Source organism: Oryx dammah, unplaced genomic scaffold (assembly GCF_014754425.2).
Source record: "Oryx dammah isolate SB20612 unplaced genomic scaffold, SCBI_Odam_1.1 HiC_scaffold_18, whole genome shotgun sequence".
Taxonomy (NCBI): Eukaryota; Metazoa; Chordata; class Mammalia; order Artiodactyla; family Bovidae; genus Oryx; species Oryx dammah.
This window is the reverse complement of record NW_024070202.1, coordinates 108,363,263-108,385,060: the sequence shown is the minus strand read 5'-3', so window position 1 is coordinate 108,385,060 and position 21,798 is coordinate 108,363,263.

The following is a 21,798-nucleotide window of genomic DNA, read 5'->3' as shown; positions in this document are numbered from 1 at the left end:
ATATTTCTTTTGTATACGTGCATTCATGCTAAATCATTTCAGGGGTGTCTGACTCTTTGTGATCTTATGGACCATAGCCCACCAGGCTCCTCTGTCCATGGGATTCTCCAACAATAATATTGGACTATCTTGCCATGCCCTCCTCCAAGCGATCTCCCTGATGTAGGAATCATACCCATGTCTCTTATGTTTCCTGATTTGGCAGGTAGGTTCTTCACCACTAAAAGCCCTCTTTCTATACAGTGCCTATCAAAGTGAAAGTCACTCAGTCATGTCAGACTGTTTGTGACCCAATGAACTATACTGTCCAAGGAATTCTCCAGGCCAGAATACTGAAGTGGGTAGCCATTTCCTTCTTCAGGGGATCGTCCCAACCTGGGGAGTGAACTCAGGTCTCCCACATTGTGGGCAGATTCCTTACCAGCTGAGCCACCAGGGAAGTCTGGTGTCTACCAAATTATATTTTAAAAAACTAAGAAAAGGGTGAATTTTATGGTCTGTGAATTCTGTATCGATAAAATTTAAATAAACACAAATTTATTAAGAGTAATTATTATATGATCAATAATCTAGAGAATAAAATAGACAATAAAATTATAAGGTACTTATAACCAACTATGGTTAATATAGTAAATGAAATAACTGAAATTAGCAAATCAGTGGAAGATTTTAATAGCAGATTGTTTATAGCATGACATGGTACTGATGGAGTAGAAGACAAATCAATAAACGATGTCCAAACTGAGGCATAGAGTCCAAAAAGAACAGGTTAGAAAAGACCATAAATGACTAAGACCACTGGCCATATGGTAATATATAGGTAATTATAGCTCCCTTAAAGTCCCATCCCAGAGAATTGTTACTATATTACCTGCCTAGCTGCTCCCTGGAAAAACCCTCTTATCAGTTCAGTTCAGTTCAGTTCAGTCGCTCAGTTGTGTCCGACTCTATGCAACTCCATGGACTGCCACACACCAGGCCTCCCTGTCCATCACCAACTCCTGGAGTTTACTCAAACTCATGTCCATTGAATCAGTGATGCCATCCAACCATCTCATCCTCTGTCGTCCCCTTCTCCTCCTGCCTTCAATCTTTCCCAGCATGAGGGTTTTTTCAAATGAGTCAGTTCTTTGCATCAGGCAGTCAAAGTGCTGAAGTTTCAGCTTCAACATCAGTCCTTCCAATGACTATTCAGGACTGATATCCTTTAGGATGAATGGGTTGGATCTCCTTGCAGTCCAAGGGACTCTCAAGAATCTTTTCCAACACCACAGTTCAAAAGCATCAACTCTTCAGTGCTCAGCTTTCTTTCTTTCTTTTTTTTTTTTTAAATTTATTTATTTTGATTGGAGGCTAATTACTTTACAATATTGTATTGGTTTTGCCATACATCAACATGAATCTGCCAACGGGTATACATGTGTTCCCCATCCTGAGCCCCCCTCCCACCTCCCTCCCTGTAAGTCCAACTCTCACTTCCAGAGTTTCTGTTTATTTTACCTGACTCAGCTCACTGAGTGAAAGCAGCAGTATCGCCAGGGTATATGACCAAAACAATCAGGAACAACTGTTCAACACTCCCAGGTGCCCTAGTGGTAAAGAACCCGCCTGCCAATGCAGGAGACATAAGATATGCTGGTTCAGTTCCTAGGTCAGAAAGATCCCTGGAGGAGGGCATGGCATCACTCCAGTATTCTTGCCTGGAGAATCATTATTATATTAATATATCACATTAATAAAAGAAGACAAAAACAGCATGATAATCTCAATGGATGCTTATTTGAAGCATTTGATAAAAGACTACTATCTTTTCATGAAAAGAAAAATACAAACTAGAAATTTCAAGAGAACTTCTTTAACTCAGTAAAGTCTCCTGTGAAAAACTCCAGGTATAATACTAAATATTTTCCTCCTTTTATCAGGAACAAGAGAAGGGTGAGTATTCTCATCACTCTCGTTCATCTTAGTACTGGGGGTTCTAGCCAAAACAGGTAGGGAATTAAGATAAAGAAAAGGCATTCATTAAATACATATTAGAAAATTGAATCTAATGAAAAATCACTAGTGGAGTTTATCAGAAACAGAAGGTAGATAGAATCAGTGTATTTCATCTGATTAACTGATTAAAAATGGAAAAAATCTTATGTTCTCTGAATGATGCAGAAAAATGTACCTGATAAAATGACCCACTTATTATTTTTACTGTAGCAAAGTAAATGCAAAGGTATAATTTCAGTCCTCTGAAGCATACATTTCTTTGTATAAAATGCAGTGACATAAAATAATAAACACCGAAGTGAAAGCAAATTTCAAGCCTCTACTTGTGTCATGACTGTTAGTACTTTATTGACCGAAACTTCCTCTAGTATCTTGTCCAGAAAATATTTACTGTCCTTTTATAAAAGCTAAGTGTCCTTCAAAGCAGCTTTAAAACTGGTAGGGACAAAGGGACAGAAGAAAAACAAATAAACAAACAACAACAAAAAACACCTGCAGGTCTCCTAGCCTTCTACTATTTCCTTTAACATAATAAATCTTGACGTTAAAGAATAGCCTTAAAAATAAGAATAATCTGAAACGTTGTTATTCTGCTCTAGCATGATCTGTGGAATAATTCTTCCATTATGCGGTTTCAGAGATGTCTCAGTATTCTGATATAAACACTATTCATTATAGCCTTATAATTCTTTCAATATGTTGTATATTAATTTCTTCCTTAAACTTTTAAAATATATGCTTGACTATTTTTACAAGAAACTTCAGAAACTCTTAAGTCATTTTGAAATAAATTAAATAAATACTTTAAATGATTAAAGAATAATTAAAATCTTTGTAATTTTTAGTGTACCATCTAAGAACAAGATGTTGAATCTCTTATTAAATATATATTCATTCTTTGATTTCATAAAGCTATTCCTACATGTTTATATTTTGTCACTAATTTTTGTTAATACAGTATTTATTCTTATATTTTCTAAATTGCTGTTGAGGGTATATAGCAACTATATGTATTCTCTATTTTTATTAATACAGGCTAACTTATGAGACTCTCTTATTGGCTATAACTTTTCTCAGTTGATTAATGTAGACTATTGTTTATCTCATAAAATAGCCCTCAAATAATTATAACAAATATCATACTTGTGTTTTATGTTTTAATTAATTTATTATAGCGTCAGAAAAAAATAATTTTTAAAAAATTTGAAGAAATTTTATGCCATGGTTTACCCCACAGGGATAATAGATAATTTGGGCAAAAATGTTTTAATATTCATTTTGTATTTGATTGGGATTGTTTAGGGCCAGGAATAGCAATTTTTTAGATGCCTGAAGGCAGAAATCTTACATTTACCTAACAGTTAAAGAATGTTTTAAAGTTACATGTCCTCAGGGATATTCTGAATTTGTCCAAGAGAATTCCCAAATGTATAAATAATATTACAAATTTGTATTCTCATAAATATGTCCCTACCATAAGTAATATGTATCTATTATACTTAAATAAAAACAGACAAAGAAAGCATGGAACTTATAGACTAAAATGGCCCAACTTACGGAAAAGACTCCATTTTATAATTACCTTCTGAGGATTAAGAAAATCATTGGATTTGTTCAAAAAATGGTTTGATTAGTTCAAACTCAGTATCTGATCCTCCCATTTATGGTCTAGTAGAATAACATTTAAGCCTATTTGTGATTAGTTAATCATGTATATAGCAACATCTATTTTGATTCAGATCATGTTCAAGATAGTAAAGCAGGTTGCCATTTCCTACTCCAGGGGATCTTGCAGACCCAGGGACTGAACCTGTGTCCCCTACATCTCCAGCATTGGGAGGCAGATTCTTTACCACTAGCACCACTGGGAAGCCCCCAAAATTTATACACTATCAGTAATTACAATTTCAGTTTGTTTATTCTACTTCAATTGTGTATCATTTTCTGTATAATAAAGTACTGCCTAAGAGAAGTATATTTTTTAACTTTTTATTTTATATTGGAATATAGCCAATTATCAGGGTAGTGATAGTTTCAGGTGAACAGCAGAGGAACTCAGCCTTACATATCTATGTATCCATTCTCCCCCAAACTCCCTTCCCATCCAGGCTGCCACATAATATTGAGCAGAATTTCATGTGCTATACAGTAGGTCTTTTTGGTTATCCATTTTAAGTATAGCAGTGTGCACATGTGGACCCCAAACTACTTTTGATCTCATCTCTTCTGGTTTATCTATAACTTAGGTGATTATTCACTGAAAACACATCTTGATCCTGAATAACTACTTTGTGTTAAATCATATATATTATCACTGTCCAATAGCATAGCTACTGCTTATAGCAACTGAACACTTAAGATGTGGCTAATCCAGGCTGAGAGGTGCTGTAAGTGGAATATTTGTCAGCTCAGTTCAGTTCAGTAGCTCAGTCGTGTCCGACCCCATGAGTTGTGACCCCATGAATTGCGACCCCATTCATTTGTGACCCCATGAATTGCAGCACGCCAGGCCCCCCCGTCCATCGCCAACTCCCGGAGTTCAATCAAACCTGTGTTCATCGAGTTGGTGATGTCATCCAGCCATCTCATCCTTTGTCGGCCCCTTCTCCACCTGCCCCCAATCCCTCCCAGCATCAGAGTCTTTTCCAATGAGTCAACTCTTTGCATGAGGTGGCCAAAGTACTGGAGTTTCAGCTTTAGCATCATTCCTTCCAAAGAACATCCAGGACTGATCTCCTTTAGAATGGACTGGTTGGATCTCCTTGCAGTCCAAGGGACCCTCAAGAGTCTTCTCCAACACCACAGTTCAAAAGCATCAATTCTTCGGTGCTCAGCTTTCTTCACAGTCCAACTCTCACTTCCATACATGACTACTGGAAAACCATAGCTTTGACTAGATGGACCTTTGTTGGCAAAATAATGTCTCTGCTTCTGAATATGCTATCTAGGTTGGTCATAGCTTTCCTTCCAAGGAGTAAGTGTCTTTTAATTTCATGGCTGCAATCACCATCTGCAGTGATTTTGGAGCCTCAAAAAATAAAGTCTGACACTGTTTCCACTGTATCTGACTATAAACACTTGGTGTGTGTAAGATTATTAACTATTTTATTAACATTTTTCATATTATTTCCCCGTTGAGTTTATCTTTGGGCATATTGAATTACAAAAAGTGTTACACTGATTTTGCTCTTAAATGTTTTTCAATGTGCTGATAAAAACTTTTAAATTATATATTTGAGTTATATTATATTAATATTAGACCAAATTTGGACATATAAAACAGATATCAAATGCATATAACTTGCTCTCAAATAATGATAATTTTTTTATTATTCCTGAAGCTTTCACTATATTGAAAACTCATAAATGCCTAGTAGGTAATACTTTGTATTTACATTACATCTAGAGATTTGGTTAAGTAGTTTTTTCAGTGTCTTACATTGGGTAAATATAGAACCCAAACCTATTTAGGATTCAAAGACATAGTTTTTTCCTCTTTACATCTCTAGATGGAGCACAGGTCCAATAAAGAATAATCAAAATATAAAATGATAGAGTTTTGGCACATGAACAAGTTCAAAGCTTACCAGAGAATTTTTTAGCTCTCTCTATATCCTCTCTATATATCCACTTCATGCAGAGTTGAAAGACTAACTATCTGGGCAATGATATGAAACTTTTGCTTCAGACTTTTCAACTAAAAGTTAACTTTTCACTTCCATATCATGTTTTAATAAAAAGCCTCATGTTTTTCCAGTCAAACATTATTGTTGAATCCACTCCTATCCAGGGTCACTGAGTTAACTGTTGGAAAACTGAGATATGTCAAGCTTGCATTCTTTTAACATTTGAAACCAAACCTATTACAGCTAATAAGAGTACCAAATAAAAAACAAGGTCCTATTGTATAGCACAGGGAGCTATATTTAATATCCCATAATAAAGCATATGGAAAATAATATTAAAAAGTATGTGTATGTACACACACACACATCTGAATCATTTTACTGTACAGCAGAAATTAACACAACATTGTAAATCAACCATATTTCAATTAAATAAAAAAAGAGAACCACGATGCTGTACATTTTCATGATGTTTTGGGTTGGTCAAAAGGTTCATTCAGGTTTTTTCATAATATTACAGAAAAACTTGAAAAAAATCTTCTGGTCAACCCAATACTACTTCTTTCCCTTGGAAAAGCTTATGACATTGAGAAACATGCTCACATATTTCCTTTTTTTAATCATAAACAAATATAATATCCTCCCCCAAAGAGGGAAAAATGAAAAGGAAAGGGATGAGGCACCTACAGTTCTGTTAGCACCATGATTCTGAATTGCTCGCATGGTTCTGACTCCATATCATTTCCCTGGACTTAGTCTTAAAGTGTCTGGTATTAGAAAGGAGGCTGGGAAACACAGTCTCTGATTGTCTAAGGGCTCAGATGTATACAGCTGAAAGCAAGGAGAGAATTGACAGAGGTTCACAGTTAGAAATGTCTGCAACAGCATTTTGCCTAATACCTTTCCCCAAAACTTCCATGTTAGGTTGAAAAGGTACAGTCGCTATCCTCTGATTCATCACTTACCCTTTTGAAACTATAGTCAATTTGGTGTATTCTCTAAATGTCCAGTTCCTCCTAATATGTGAAATGAAGATATTTAGCCCAATAATGTTAATACTCCAGAATCACTGAGATGTGTAAACACACACTGTGAATTGCAAAGTTCTAAATTAAATCAAAGTAAAAATTAATTGTGAAGGAAGACTTGCTCTTTTAAGTATCATTCAAAAGCTATCAAAATTGGCTCTTAAGACAACTAAAACTGAAAGAAATGTTATATCAAATTACAAAAAAATTCAGAACAAAAATTATTAAAAATGGATAAAGTATTTAAGCAGAAATATTTTTAAGCCCTCACAATTTAGCAGACAATATGATTTGTGCACATAAATATAACTACATATACAATTAAACACAAGATCCACAGATATAATTTCATTTAAACTTGGTGAAATTCTTTGAGGCAAGTTTTTTATTTTCCAGATGAAGAAAATTGAGGTTCAAAGTGACTATGTAGCTAAACCGGTAAGGAATAGAACTGATCCATAATCCATACCTGATACTAATGCCAGAGCTAAAGCTTAAACATTTATTCACACTTTATAGTGACTGAGGTAAACATTATTTTATTAATTAATCTTGGGCTTAAAAATACCAATGATATTATCAAAAGTAATCTTACTATACTGACTTTAATTCTAAACATTATCTTTGTCTTGGAGAAAAGATATGAGCAGTTTCAATTAGATTACTAGTCCAAATAGGTAAAATACAAAATACACACACACACACACATATATTTTTTACAATTACAAGCTTAATTCATAATGATAATATTTTCTAAGCAAAAAGTATGTATCATGGAGTATTCATAGCTTCATGATTGAGATTGGATAATTTTATTGATTTTGTTAATTTTGTTAAATATGAGATGTCAAAAATTGGAACCATGTCTTCATATGTTGTCATTGAGTGAACTGAAAATGTTTGATCCCTGAGGATATACTCATATTTATTCAATTCAATGCGAATCAATAATGATTCATCATCTTTAGTTCACTGGAGACAACATCCAAGTGTCAAATTACAAGCTCATCAGCTTCATCGACATTTAAATTTCCTTTAAGACAGAGATGTGGTGAATTGAATTTGCTTATTGTAAATGGAAAAAAGATTGGATTGCAGCCTGGTTCCCAGGATGATTGAATCTTTTCTGGGTGAGGCAGTGTTAAATAAGATGATTAACAAGAGATTGTATTCTTTTTTCTTTTACAATGAAAATAGATCAGTTTTCAGAGTGAATGACAGAGTAGTCATACAGCTACTCAATCAGTTTTAAAAAATGAGTAATGAAAACCTTATGGAAAATTAACACTTTTTAAAATGTCCCGATTAGCACAGACTGAGGCTGCTCCAACTTCCGGTCACATGAAAGCAGGCACACAGCAAAAGCAATTCTTCAACCGTCAAGTTGCAAAGTTGGTGGGGGAAGGCGGGAAATGTGCCTTAGAGACTTCTGAATGTTACTTGCCCTTCCCTGCAAATCCATCAAGGTAACGAGGGATTCATACCTGTATAAGGCATTACTGCCTCAGTGAACACTTCAGATATGAACTTTCTTTGAATAGCGGGAAATAAAAACGTCAAGCCCATCCTATTAGGAACCACTGAGTTCTTAAGTTTTCTTGACAAGTGTAAATAGATGAGTAAAAGAGAAAAGATATGATGACAAAAAAGCATTGAATCATTTTTATGAAGAGTCTTTGTATGTCATATAGGAAAACAAGTTTGAATCGCTTCTCTGGAGACCACCTCAAAATGCACAGAACCATTGCTTCTTGGGTCTCAGCTATACAGGTTTGACTAAATTTGTGAAATAAACGTTCTTCATCTGCCATGATTACCTTTCATTATTTCATCTTGAGCCCAATAAATTAATATTCTTTCCCCACATCTACTTTTAGAAAATATTCTCAGCTACTTTGATCTCATTAGCATTTATAATTACCAACAGTCTTAAAATACATGGTAAGATTTATTTATACCATGACACTCAATGCCCCATAATTAATCCAATGTTAGAATGCCCAGTGTTGTCAATAATTCTCACTCTACTATATGAATTCCCAAATATTCTCTTAAAGTGAAAGACTCAAACCCTGACATCATTTATTATATAATATTCAAATATTTAACAATTTAATTTCTCACCATTTTATAAAAAAATGTTTCAATATCATGTCATGGATTTTTATTTTATACTTTGTAGTATAATCCAATAGTACATTGGTCATAGTTAATTTATTTCAATTATAATATTAAGATGAAGAATTTAATTTGGTTTTCTTTTATGGTTTGCAATAGTTTTTTCCAAATTTTTTTTCAAAATTCTCTTCAAATTTTTTCAAAGTCTATTATCTTATTAAAACTGATTTTCTTTTTAATATAATTTATAATTATCTGAATACTTAGACACAATCTGATAAATCCAAATTTTTGCCATTATTGGTTGGCTTCTTTTGACCACTTTTTAAGGATGGAACACATTTAATTTTTCTTTGAGTGACTGGTAATTTTACAAAAATTTATAATGTAAACTGTGGCTTATACATTGTGGAGGTTCTAGATTCTGCTCTGGTCTTCTAAAGCATTGATTTTTATTTAGTGGTCAGTGCAATTACTGATTGATCATCTTGAACTTGGATAGGTTTGATTTTATGTCTTTTATACCTGGGGAAAGCCCCGTACATTTTCCAAACTTTTCTAAATTAGCAAGGAACAATCTCTGAAATCAATCTCCTATGCAGAAATAACCAAGACCCAGTTTCTGATTGTGTTAGTGTAGATCTATAGAAATCTCAAATGAGGCTATAACTCCTAAAGCATGGCCTTGGTAGAATGTCTAATTAGATGCTCAGTGTCCTAGGGGTGGGTTGGAACACCAATGTCCTTAGCACACCTCAACCTCTAGTATCTATGCATCACTCTCAGCCTCAGCTGCTGGTTTCTGGTAGTACTGTACAGTCTCATTCTGTGTATAGATAGGCCAGTCTTAGCCGAGAACTTTGGGAGAATGTCTTCTTTACATCTCTGGACTCCTTTCTTCTATATTGTGCTTATTTATACATTACAGCTGCTTTATCTGACCCAAACTCTGACTTTTGCCTTCTTCACTCAGCAGGACTACATGACTTATTTGGACTCCACTTCATTGCACTGTGGTCAGAAATTTGTCCCCAGGAAGAAGACAGCATTGACAGAGGGACGGCCCTTGGACAGGTTCATTCTCTCAAGAACAATGTTCTTGCATTAGTTGTTGTCTAATTCTGTAAGACATTTGATATATGTATATATGGGTATACACGTACGTATGTATGTATGTTGGTTTAATTCTCATCATTTACAGTGGGAAGGTTAGTCTGATAGTAGAAGGGGGAAAATGTGCCCCTAAAAAGTGAGTTGAATTTTTTTTTCATATTTATAAAATGTTTTCACAAATAATTTCAACCTTCACCATTGCCCTTAGGAACTTTGTTGTAAATCAAGTCTTATTTTTCCATTGTTCTTCCATGTAAAATGAGAGTTTTGTTAGAAAGTGCTGGGGATTATTTATCAATGTATTTTCCCCATTTCTAGACTCCTAAGGATTTTGAGTACTTCCAATTTGAATTCCAGACAAATGTTCAGAAAAGTAACACGAAGTTGTGTCCAGTGGATTTGCATTTAACTGTGTATCATCATCTCTGAACCACAATCAGAATTATTAAAACATAGTACAGTTCAGTTCAGTCACTCAGTTGTGTCCAGCTCTTTGTTACCCCATGGACCACAGCACGCCAGGCTTCTCTGTCTATCACCAACTCCTGGAGCTTTCTCAAACTCATGTCCATTGAGTCTGTAATGCCAACCAACCATCTCATCCTCTGTCGTTCCCTTCTCCTCCCACCTTCAACCTCCCCCAGCATCAGGGTCTTTTCTAATGAGTCAGTTCTTTGCATCAGGTGACCAAAGTATTGGAGTTTCAGCTTCAACATCAGTCCTTCCAATGACTATTCAGGACTGATTTCCTTTAGGATGGACTGGTTGGATCTCCTTGAAGTCCAAGAGACTCTCAAGAGTCTTCTTCAACACCACAGTTCAAAAGCATCAGTTCTTCAGCACTCAGCTTTCTTTATAATCCAACTCTCACATCCATACATGACTACTGGAAAAACCGTAGCTTTGACTAGATGGACCTTTGTTGGTAAAGTAACTTTGCTTTTTAATATTCTGTCTAGGTCATAGCTTTTCTTCCAAGGAGCAAGCACCTTTTAATTTCATGGCTGCAGTCACCATCTGCAGTGATTTTGGAGCCCCCTAAAATAAAGTCTCTCACTGTTTCCACTGTTTCCCCATCTATTTGCCATGAAGTGATGGGACTGGATGCCATGATCTTCATTTTCTGAATGTTGAGTTTTAAGCCATGTTTCTCACTCTCCTCTTTCACTTGCAAGAGACTCTCTAGTTCTTCTTTGCTTTCTGCCATAAGGGTGGTGTCATCTGCATATATGAGGTTATTGATATTTCTCCCAGCAATCTTGATTCTGGCTTGATTAGCATTTCAAGAAACCCAGGATGCTACAAGGCCTCTCTGTGGGAGACCGAACACAAAATAGGACCCCAGAAATGTATTTGATTTATATCTATTATATTGATTGTAAACTCTGCTCCTGAAACAACAATTCAGATTCTGGACCAGAAGAAAAAAATGACTCCATCCAGCCTGGCATTTCACATGATGTACTCTGCATATAAGTTAAATAAGCAGGGTGACAATATACAGTCTTGACACACTCTGTACTAAAGCATAAGCATCAGTTAAAGAAAATTAACTTGGAACAAACAAATGAGACAAAACTCTTCTCTCATTTCTAAAGACTTTTTACTGAAACATTTCAAGATGAATAGGTCCAGAATCCAAATTACACTGACCTCTTTCTATTGCTATCTTTGTTAACTTCATCTTTAAATATTTTTTTTCTGTCCATTGAATCACAATTTTAGGTCACTATGAAAAGTAAGCATCATTAAATTGATATTTTAAATATTGTGTCTTTAAGTGATTATAATCCGTTGGCAGTACACAGCCTTTACTCCTCTGTCCTCTATGAGTCTCTTTCATTAGTAAATTTCTCTTACTTGTGAAATTCCTACAAAGATGTGTATATTGATTCTTAATGTGTTAATCAAATTATTAACTAAACATCTAGGTACTGATTTCACTTCTCATTTCATCTTTTAAAGATCATTGCTGCTGCTGCTAAGTTGCTTCAGTTGAGTCCGACTCTGTGCGACCGCATAGACAGCAGCCCACCAGGCTCCCTGTCCCTGGGATTCTCCAGGCAAGAACACTGGAGTGGGTTGCCATTTCCTTCTCCAAAGCGTGAAAGTGAAGTCGCTCAGTCATGTCCGACTCTTAGTGACCCCATGGACTGGAGCCCACCAGGCTCCTCCGTCCATGGGATTTTCCAGGCAAGAGTACTGGAGTAGGGTGCTATCGCCTTCTCCATTAAAAATCACAACTAATAGGAAATATTCCCAGAGTTACTGCATTGCCATCTAATGGAATAGACTTCATTGCATATGGTTTAGAATCTCTATGGGCAGATATAAACTGCTTGCATTGGCTCTTGAGGCTCAGTGTGAAGGAAATAATTGTTTTTCTCCTTTAATTCTACCTAATTCCCTATAAATTCTTCATCATATGAAACATGACTTTTCTTTCAATTGAGGACTTAAGTAGAATTTGAGAACTGCCCAGACATGTCAGAAATAAAGAATACATGTAAGAGAGTCATGTGAAATGAAGTTTAAAATGTAAATAGGTATACCATAAAGGAAATAATAAGAAATTTTTATAAAATGAACCTAGAGAGGAAAATTTCCCTAAAGAGTTTAATTTTATCTGTTACTCATTTGACATTTTCCAAGAGTCTTTGAAAGATTTTATGCAAGTATGTAATGAGGTCAATACTTCACTTTTGTGTGCCAAAGACATATCAACCACCAAACACTAGGAGTGACTTTCCCAAGGTGAGATGAACTATAGTTGGCTGTGGTGATTGTGTCCTTTATTCCTTCCCATATTCCTCTCTACTGCTCTTTATTGCAAGGCACATTCATCCCTAGGGCCATGCAGCCCGAGTTCTCTTTCTCTCATTGATAGAGGAGAGTGTCTAGAGGATTGATCTTAGGTTCATATGAGGATAAGCAATTTGATTAACTTAGCACTCCTGAGAAGATGGATTTCAAACTCTCTTTTGTGTTAACAATGACATGTCATTTATTACTTGAATCGTTTTAGATAAATGCCTTAATATCTGCTAGTGGGAACTTTTGGTAATGTCTAATGCTATGAAAAGGACAAGGAAAATTTCGCTGGGACTCTGAAAATCTCTTGACACGTAGACTGATTCTAAAGAAAGAAGAGTTTGGAGGATCACATATAAGTTCAATGGCACCATTCTTCTTTAGGAGTATAATGAAGAAAATTTAATAATGGAAAACTTTAACATGCTCAAGCTGTACTTGCTATCTGTAGTTAAGTTTTGTGTGGTCCTGGTTTTAATTTTAGCTGCTCACATATTTGGTGAGCACTTGGAATCTTGACATTTTGCCATAAAATAATAAAATTTTATATTTGAAAGATTGTTCAGCCCAACATTTCCCCCCTTTATTCTCCTCATTGAAATATCCTCAATTCTCTCCTCTTTCGTAAATGTCAAGGCTTTCTAATTCTTTTCCATTGTTTACCATTCTTCCTTAGATAAGCTACTTTTAATCCCTTGCCCTTTTCAAATCTTTCACTAGGAAATACAAAAAGAGACCAAGATACAAAGGGCAAGGCCAGTAAGTGAAGAAATTATTATAAAATTATTTATCCTCTTTAAATGTTCTAATCCAGTCACATCAGAGGTAAGGATTCTAATACAAAATAAGGTTATAAGTAGACCAACAGTAAGTTCTCATGTACCCTGGAGAGGATTTAATCCTGTTTTCCTCACATCACCTTATCCTTCAAGTCCTCTATTACTCAAAATTGCCACAAGTTAGAGGACAAATTTTTACAATGATCATAGTTTTAAGCAGCAGGATATATTTTAGGCAGAAATTTATTAATTTTTTAGCCAAATCTTTTCTTTTATGAACCACCTTTACCCATACTACATTTCATTATTTATTTTGCTTATCTTATACCCCTAATATAGAAAATATTTAGGAGAGGGAAGCTGGGGAGGGAAGGAAAGCTGTCTAACCCTACCTAGTTTTACCATCTTGTATCACTCCTAAAAAAATATGTATATTCCTCTCAGTTCCTTAGCATCAACAGATTTTGGAACTTCAAAGACAAGAAGAGACTCTTATTTCTCTGCTATCACGCAATCAGCTCTCCCATCTGAGACTGTGAAATGCAATGACTGAGTAACTTAGGCTAAGGTGGGTCAAAGGAGAGAGGGATGAGAGCTTTAAAAAAAAGAGATATCCAAATTCATTATCCTGTTAAGTAAATCTTTGCTTTTCTGGTAGTGCCTTTCATATAAAAGTCCTAATTAAACATTTGGTGAGTGAATGAATGACCTGGGATGAACTATGTCTGTATACAAAATCTGAGGTGACCAGGACATCTTCCAATTTCAGAAAGTAATATTAGACAGCTGTGACCCTTGAGATACCATTGCTTCAGCTGGAGCTTATGTAAATTCAGCACGTTAAAGAATGTTAATCTTTTGTTGTTGAATATTCAAAATATGGCAATTGGTTAGAAATTGCTGGAAATTTATTTCAGTTTAGAAGTGTTCTCAGCTTTAAAATGAGCTGCTCCCCAAATCAGTGAAACGATTTTGGTGAAGTGATTTTCACATGGGCTTAGAGAGAGCTGAGATGTGTATGAAAAATAAATGCCAAAAGAAGTGTGTATGGATGGGCAAGTTGTAAGAGTGCCATGGGGCCTGGCATCACAACTTGTGTCTGGCAGTGTTGGAGAGATGGGTGAGGGCTTGAAGGAGAACAAAGTCTTGAGGAGTTTCTTGACAAATCATGGGGCAAAAATAGGGTTCCTCTGATGGTCATAGAAAAATGTCTGGATCTGAATTGAAAGGAAAATTACTCCATATACCTGCAAGGCACAGTCTTGTTTTGGTGTCTTGGTGCACTGGATTCTCTGGGGGAATTGGTGTCACCCTGACTTCTTCCAAGTTTCGTCTTAGATGCCAGTAGATAAGCACCAGAAAGTAATGGTGATGATGAGGAACTTGAAGGGGTTGAACATAGGTGGTAACCACTAGTGATTTGAAGAGCAGGTGAGGAGGAGCATCAGGAAGAGAAAACTCAAAGTCCCAGCCAACCAGAATGTGGTGGGTGTGGGAATGCGGGAAGGTGCTAACAAAGGTGAGTGTTTCTTCATAAACCTGGATGTTTGTCATTAGCATCTAAGGACGTAAGCCTTAGATGCTATACACAAGGATGATTATTATTAATGCTGTCCCATTTGTACCCGCTGCTGTCTGACATGATTCACTTGTATATATTTGCCAGTGATGCTTGCATTCACCGTCTTAGAAGAGTCAATTTGACAACTCATTCTCTGTTAAGATGGGTTCTTGGAATGTCTCTAGGTTAGGATTACCAGATTATCAACTAAAATACAGTTGTTGATAATATAGTATAGTGTACTACTATAATGTAACTTTAAATAAACAACAATTAATATTTGAAGGTAAAAATGCCCTAAATGTCACCTGGGACACATTTAGACACTGTTGTTCAGTTGCTAAGTCGTGTCTGACTCTGCAACATGCCAGGCTTCCCTGCCTTTCACTATCTCCAGGAGTTTGCTCCAAGTCACGTCCACTGAGTTGTAGATGCCATCCCACCAACTCATCCTCTGCCACACTCTTCTCCATTTGCCTTCAATCTTTCCCAGCATCAGGGTCTTTTCCAATGATTTGGCTCTTTGCATCAAGTGGCCAAAGTACTGGAGCTTCAACTTCAGCTTCAGTCCTCCCAATGAATATTCAGGGTTTACCCCCATTGCGTGTGAGAGTGCTAAGTCACTTCAGTCATGTCTGTCTCTGCAGTTCTATTGACTGTAGCCCGCCAGGCTCCTCTGTCCATGGGATTCTCCAAGCAAGAATACTGGAGTAAGTTGCCATGCCCTCCTCCAGGGGATCTTCCTGACCCAGGGATCAAACCCATGTCTCTTATGTCTCCTGCATTGGCAGGTGTATTCTTTACCACTAGCACACCTGGGAAGCCCCATTATATCCCCACTCCCCCACCAAAGGTTGTTTACTTAAAATTCATATCTAACAAAATATACTTTCTACCTGGCAATTCTATCCTAGATTTCTAGGCCCACTGCATCAGTAATCTCCATCTGTCAGATGGCCATCTTATCTCATTTCTTTGCAAAGTTGAAGAGATAGGGATTTCCATCCTATGTAATTATATCTGCCTTAGTTCTGTGGTCAATAGGCTCCCTTCCTCACTGGTATCCCCTGCCTCTAGGAGGCGCTCTTCACAGTCTAGACTTTCAGACTGCATGTGGGTGAGATCTACTCCGGTTAGACTTCTGTAGTCAGTAATTTTTCATGGTCAATTTGCCTCCTGTTATTCTGGCCTACTTTTTCTCTATTTCAAGAGAAAATTCTTTCTCCTGCTTACCTCTTTTAGAGCGTGTCTAACAGGAAAAGGAAATTTTTTTCTCTCTCTCTTTTTTAATCATACAGCTCTATGATTTGCAGGAGTCTGTGTGGGGATGATAGTTGTGATATGTACAAGGTATTTTGAGGGAAAATTGGTTCAATACTCAGAATCATAGCTCTCTTCAATGTTTCCTCCCTGGCTCTTTTCTTTGGGATTTCTGAGCCCTAAGTACATAAGGAACTATGGTGAAACAGATATTTGCCTGTTGCTATATGAAAATTAAGAAGTCTTTTTTAAAATTTTCCTTTGGTTTGTTTCCTTATTGTTGTTATTTTTTGGTGTGTTTACCCACTGTTGCTTCGTTTGGTTTTGCAAAAAATACACAAGGGAACTCATCCTTAGGTCATCTATCTCTTTTCATGGTTTATTTTGAGTATCAGCTCTGACCCAGATAAAACACTTCTTGCACTTGCTAGTCAAATACTTTCTACCTAAAGTGGATTTATATTTGCATATATAATTTTAGACTGTATAGAATACATATATATATTTATAAAATGAGTTTACCATGAGCCCACTGTGCGTCAGATGGTATAGATTCAGCCTGCAATGCAGGAGACTCATGTTCAGTCCCTAGGCTGGGAAGGTCCCCTGGAGAAGAGAATGACAATCCACTCCAGTATTCTTACCTGGAGTATTCCATGGACAAAGGAGACTGGCAGGCTACAGTCCATGGGGTCACAAAGAATTGAACCCAACTGAGTGACTAATACAGTCCAATGAGTTCACACAGTTTTTCAAAGAAGGAAGAAAAATTTAAGTGTATCAATAAGTAAGATATTAGAGACAGTAAGTTGAAAGAAATAAATTTTACTCTTGGATCTACTATTCACTAAATGCCACCCATCCCTAATCTTAGATTTTCTTATCTGTGGAGGATAATATACTATGGTATTGTAGGAACACATTTGAGTTTTTGGGGGGTTATTTGTTTTTAATGATAGGGTAATTTTATATTCTGGAATTAATCAGATACATAATCTTGATATATGTGTGTGTGTGTATGTGTGTGTGTGTATTACAGTTATTAGTAACACTTAGCTTTAAAAAATGAACTCTAGATGGGACTATAGGATTTTGATCCCACATTGTGATAAGAAGATTTTGCCTATTTCTTTCATATATTAATTAAATGCTTAAATAAGTTAATACACATCTCACCTTTAAATAACTCTTTGATGCCTGATTTCCAGCAATCCTATGAATTTTTCCATTTTCAAAAATATTGCTTCCATGGGACAGATTGTCATGGTTTCTTCAACTTAATTCCCAGCCACATTTATATAAAAAGGAACTTGGTTGTCAATCAGACAGGATTTATTCATCCAAGAAAATAACCACAGGAGAGTGTAGACACAAAAGTTCCAGGCTGCTGAAAGGCTAGATGAGCTCTTCAGCTCAGTTTCCACAATGACAACTTCATGATACTCACTCAGAAATCTCTTTAACCTTCCAAGGTCTCAATTTCTTTAAATATGAAATCATGGCAACAGAATGATTTGTGATTCCAAAATACAGCTGATAAGCAGAATCACCTTGAGATTTATTTTCTTTCAATTTTAGATTCCTGGGTTCCATCTGACACCTAAAGAATCTGATGACCACATCTGGGGAGTCTCCCTATGACAATGATTGCCTTACAAAAGAGAGACAATCAAGGAACAATTGGTTTGCTGCTACAAAAAATATGACTTAATAATATTTATCTAATATCAGAAATGCAGAGTTAAGTGAAAAAAATAATGTCTAAATAGTACTGCACATTGAAACTAAAATGAGATTAGGGAAATTGCAACATTCATCTAGGTAGGAATAATGAGTTTAAAAAGAAATACATTATGACCAGTAGATCTTGGAAATCTTTACTTTTGATCTGTTCCCAAATGATTCTGAAAATTAGTGATTTGAAGGAATGACTGGATTCTTCTAGGTATCACATTTCATGTAAAGTTCTGACTGCTACAAACGTTCTGTTGTTTCTTTTTATAAAAATAACTATTCAGTAATTGACAGCAATCAAAATGAAAATGTCTTCCATTAGAAAGTCATATGGCAGTCATGCTGGATTTTTAAAAACTGCCATGATGTATAGACAAGAAAGAGCAACATTTCAAGCTGTCTGTTATCTATTGTCCTTCACCAGTGGGGACCCTTTCCTTCAAAGTAGTTTTCTTTGTACTATAAGAAGCCTATATGAACAACGTGCTCTAAGTCAAGCCTCCATGTTTCAAGCCCTCAGACAAATGAGCTTTATATTTAGTTCCTAAATCAAAACGCAATAACTACTCAAGGTTTTATGATGTTTTCTTTCATATCTTTTTCTTGAATTTACTGAGTGTTCATGAAGCAACTCTTATGTGTTTAGAACTACATACAAAGGTTAAAGTCACTATATCCCTGTTCTCATGAAGGTGAAAGAAGATAGTTGACTTTCTAATGAAGCATATACAGCTGTAGGCCATTATTAAAAAATAAGTAAAATGGTTTTGAGAGTTTATGAAAGGAGAAGAATTACTGGTGGTGAGAGTCATCCAGAAAGTTTGCATGATGACAAGCGTGTGATATGAGGGAGTAGAACCTGGTTATGCTGAAAGTCGGAAAGGAGAAATAGATGTCTCAATTTCACAACTAAAACCAAGTCCTTTTGTCATTCACTTTCAAGTCTTCTAAGAAAACCTCATATGTCAAGCTTGTATCCTACCACCAACCACTCTTTATAGCCTGCCAGTTGTATTGTATGGGTTTTTTCTGTTCCTAAGTGTTCTACATAAGTTATACAAAATTGAAGTGATCTCTTTTTAAATATATTTAAGTCTTTTCTTCTTTCTGCATTGCTCTTTGATCAAGTACTATTCAATGCTTTTGTTGTGCCTATGACCACTTTTTAACTTTTGACATAAACTCTTGAGCTTCTTAGAAATTTTAGTGTAATCTTAGCCCTTCAGGAAGTTTCAAGTACTTATTTCCCTAACACTTACATTTAATCATCATTTTCTTTCCAAAATATGAAAAAGTGAACAACAAATTATTTTTACCTCCTTTCTTGGGCAGTCCTGTTGTTTAGTCAGATTGGCATCATTATGCTGTAAAAATACATCCAAATTCATTTTGGTTCTTATAATCTCTTCAAAACACTGAAATACAACTTATTGTTATCATATTGAAACTACAAATTTGAGGTAATTATATCTTCTCCCTTAAAACTGTACAATTTCCACTTTTCCTCTTAAAGTTGCTGGTCAAATGTGTGTTTTTAAGAAAGTCCTACCTAAATGAATGCTGCAACTTCCCTAACGCAAGTTTAGTCTCAATATGCAGTATTTATTATTTGTATACATCATTTTTTTACTTAAGTCTAGTCTGTACTTCTGACATTAAATATATAAATTCATATTTTTCTGTAGCACCAGAACAATTGCTCTTTGCATGTTTCTGTAATTTGCAGTAGTATCGGTACAGGAAGATTCCCCAGACAGGATTGCCAGATAACATACAGGATACCTAGTTAAATTTGAATTTCAAATAACTAACACATAACCCTGTATAATTATGCATATGTAGGTCTTACCTATATTAAAACTATATTAATTATTTATTTTGGATTCAAATTAAGTGTATTTTTATTTGTCAACTCTGGCAACACTAGCAGGAAATTATTACCAAGATTCTATTAGACTTCCCCAAAAAGACTTGCTTCATTTGTTTTTTTCCTTTCTCTTTCCCTCAATTTCTTTCTCTTCTTATTTTGTTTAGTCCCTTCAACTGTTGCTTTCACTCCTGGACCATTTTTAATACATATGCTTCCTTATCCTTTCTCACAAGTCATTCTTATCTGACATATTTGTGCCTGCCATCTGAAACCTTTCTGGCATGCCTTTAGTATCTGCTCTAAAATCTTCCAATGTTCTCTGGTACACTCATGACGAAGGCCAGCCAGATTCTTAGTTTAATTTTCAGGCTTCTTCTTAATTAAATTCATCTTTCTATTCAACTTCTGTCCCTCTCATTTTGCAAACTAGTGCCTCATCCCAAATGCCTTTCAATTAAATGTGTTAATTGTACGCCTCCATCCACCTAGCCAGGCTACTTGTCTTCTTAGATATGCATGTCTTCTCATCTGATTAGCTTATCAAACTGTCATACAAATGCTTTCTGGGATGCTTTCCTGAACCTTTTATTCCTCCATCATTCATTTTCTATTGAAATTACAGGTAACAATTACTTTAACACACGATCCCACACTGCATCTCATGTTCTGGCCATGTTACTTTTCTCTCCTTCTATAAAATACTAGTAATTTTTAGGCCAATGAGTGTGTCCTTTCTACTAATCAAATACCAGGAGTTCAAAAACTACCTTCTGCATTGAGTAGAAGAGGATAATGACTGCCAAATTAAAGGTGAAGCAATTACCACTGAGGAGGAAATGACTAAAACAGTTGCCAGGTTATGGACATCACCATCTCTTCTCCCGAAGAATTGATGCTTTTGAACTGTGGTGCTGGACAAGACTCTTGAGAGTCCCTTGGACTGCAAGGAGATCCAACTAGTCTATCCTAAAGGAAATCAGTCCTGAATATTCATTGGAAGGACTGATGCTGAAGCTGAAACTCCAATACTTTGGCTACCTGATGAGAAGAACTGACTCATTAGAAAAGACCCTGATGCTGGGAAAGATTGAAGGCAGGTAGAGAGGGGATGACAGAGGATGAGATGGTTGGATGGCATCACCGACTCAATGGGCATGAGTTTCAGTAAACTCCGGGAGTTGGGGATGGACAGGGAGGCCTGGCATGCTGCAGTCCATGGGGTCACAAAGAGTTGGACATGACTGAGCAACTGAACTGAACTGATCTCTTCTGCTTTGGGTATCTGCTGAGCTGGATGAAAGCTGCTCATAGTAACAATCAAAGGGGACATGAAAAGTGAAACCAAACCATCAGGCTTTAATCATGCACCTCAGAATGAAAGATGCTCTAAAATGGGATATTTTTCCAGAGTTCATTTTGGGACTTGAGAAATTTAAAGGTTGATCTTCCTTGTTCTGATTGTTAATCTTGGAAGCTCCAGTCTGACATTTCACTTCAAGTTCAGATTCCTACAGCTGGTTGTTCCCGACTATTGCAAGATGTTATTGCTTTATATTTGAGGCCAGATCAGCAGAGGTCCAAGTGCAGGATGCTTGACTGAAGATATGGTGTTAAGAAAGTAGGCATTTCAGAATCATTCTGAACTTTATATGGAGACAAATAAGGCAGAGGCACCTCTGATCTCCCAACTGAGGCCCAGACATGGCCTGGTATTTTTTTGCTAGTACCATATCTCTAGAGTTCATATAAATCAATTTACAGGAACATTATTTATTCCTCTCTCCAAGACGATTTGCCAGAATGAGGTCAGAAAGAAAGATTAATATGACACCTAATACTGCAGCAAGAAGAAAACTGTTTTACAATTAGGGTCAGACCTTAAAGAGGCAGGTGTGCTTGC